Genomic DNA, 2,260 nt, shown 5'->3' with positions numbered 1-2,260 from the left:
ATATCCAACTCCCATTATGGAAGCATTTCCATATTTTCCATATGAAAACTCATTGTTAATAGAACCTTGTCTATTCATAATAATGTCAATATGGTCCATTTATTACTGTTTTTCCAACTGCCCATAAGCGACCAATCCTTGGCGAACCTTAGATTGTCCTTAACAGTTGTTTAACCACCTTAATCATATCTGGTTCTATAACTATAGCAAGACAACTTTTCATCCCTGCAACTTTGTGAATTGAAAACTTTGTTTTCTATAATTAACATTGCTAGCTTACAACACTTACCATAATAATTATGCTCCTACTAGCATAACAATTATTTTTGTTACTTGCATAACATTTGTGCTCCCACTAGCAATGACATAGATCCAGAAACCAGTTGGACTTCTAGAAATCAATACTTTATTGAATTTCTTACCAAAGTTCAGATTTCTGACACAAGATGCTTCGATAAGCCTTTATCTAAGCACACACACTTTTTATTATAAAGCTCATATGTGTGTCTAAACAATTTTAAAATTTACAACAATAAGTCTCAAATGTTTAGACCTTTTTCCATTTCTCACAATTCGAACTATGAAGAGGGATGCCGTAGTCATAATCGAATTTGAGAATGTAAATATCACAATTGCTAACTCTTTAAAATCAACTTAGTGAAAGCGTTTCCTCACAATCATTTTCATGAATTGGATAGAAACCTTATGACACTTAGATTTTTATGGTGTATGTGTTCCTATCCATGTGAATTTGTCATAACCATAATCTTAAGACAAGGTTAGTGACAAATCCAAACTCATATGGATTGAACTTATCTAATCTTAATTCCTTGCCACCTGGCAGCACAAGAGCCTACCATTGCTTCCAGGTTGTGATGCAAACAATTGAGAACTCATAGAACTCACATGTATAGTCAACCAACTGGAATGGGAACAAAAATAAGAATATGTCAAACATGATAGGTTACAAACCTCAAGTCGTGTGCTAGTGATTAGCAATAGGTTTGAATTTTGATTAGTTCTTAAAACTTTTCAAGATCTTTAAGACTCCCATTAACCTCTTGATATATAAGTTTCTCTCTGTCAAGAAACATTGCTTGAAAAACAAATATTCAAGAGTTAGTGCGATTTCATATCAAGACAAACACTTTTGACAATCGGTCTTAGTTGATCTTTGTTTTATCCAAAACATTACAACTTACCAATTTCAAATGTACAAGAGTAAGAAACATTCTACTCTACATTTGCTGATATGTCACTCAATATACAATCTTGGAGGATGACTCTAAGATTTGATTTTGGAAAGAAGTATGATTCATCTTAATTGATTTAACCATTTCATAAATTCATGATTCCTCTTCTTAGCTAAATAAATGCACTAAGGCATCCTTAGAGGATCAAATTGTGATATGGTTTTCATAATCATTAATATGATCATAAAACACAATACTCAAGTACTCTCCCATCTTTTCAGATTGGAGAAACTTTTATCTTTCTGCCGACTTTGATTCTTCTTATTCGTTATGCTATACATTGAGACCTTTCAATGACTCAAATTATACTTAATCTTGTAAGCATAACCATATTTAGTAACATTAGTAAACCATAACGAATAGTCTTATTGTTCTTTGTGGTGGACCTGACCAGCGCACAACCAAGTGTACTCGATCCCCTAGTCCTTCACTTGACTCACATATACATGTGAACAAGGAATTAGTCTTAATTTCCCAAAGACGAAATTTCTCTTTGTTATAGAATACAAGTTGCACGATTCTAAGTTTCATTCCAATTGAAACCTTGGTGATGAGAATCTTTCCTTATTTGGTAAATTTGACACTATCACAAACGAAAGAGTCAAGTCCATATTGCTAAAAATACAAACATCAATTTTCACATATGCCATTGCAAGGAAATATAAAATAAGATAAATTAATATTTTTTCTTTATTTATAAAAAATGTGCGGAAAAGCTTTTCCTTACAATCCAATTACAAATGAGAACTATGCTATTACAATGTTCTAAGCAATCCATCATAACTCTTAAGCAGCAACTCAAAAATCCGATCATCGATCCATGCGATCGAAATCCATCTCTTCGCGATTAGACTTGACATGCATTTGCTTTAAACTTCCTTTGATCCTACAAAACATCAAAATGTAATCTTATCACATCATGTATTAAGAACCTACCAATAGGAACTTAATAGAGTTAGATAGAGGACTTACCCGAAACAGAGTCAAACCTTTTGGATTCTACCTTC

Source organism: Lactuca sativa, chromosome 9, assembly GCF_002870075.4.
Source record: "Lactuca sativa cultivar Salinas chromosome 9, Lsat_Salinas_v11, whole genome shotgun sequence".
In the NCBI taxonomy this organism is placed as follows: domain Eukaryota; kingdom Viridiplantae; phylum Streptophyta; class Magnoliopsida; order Asterales; family Asteraceae; genus Lactuca; species Lactuca sativa.
The sequence above is the reverse complement of the archived record's forward strand: the minus strand, read 5'-3'. Positions refer to the sequence as shown.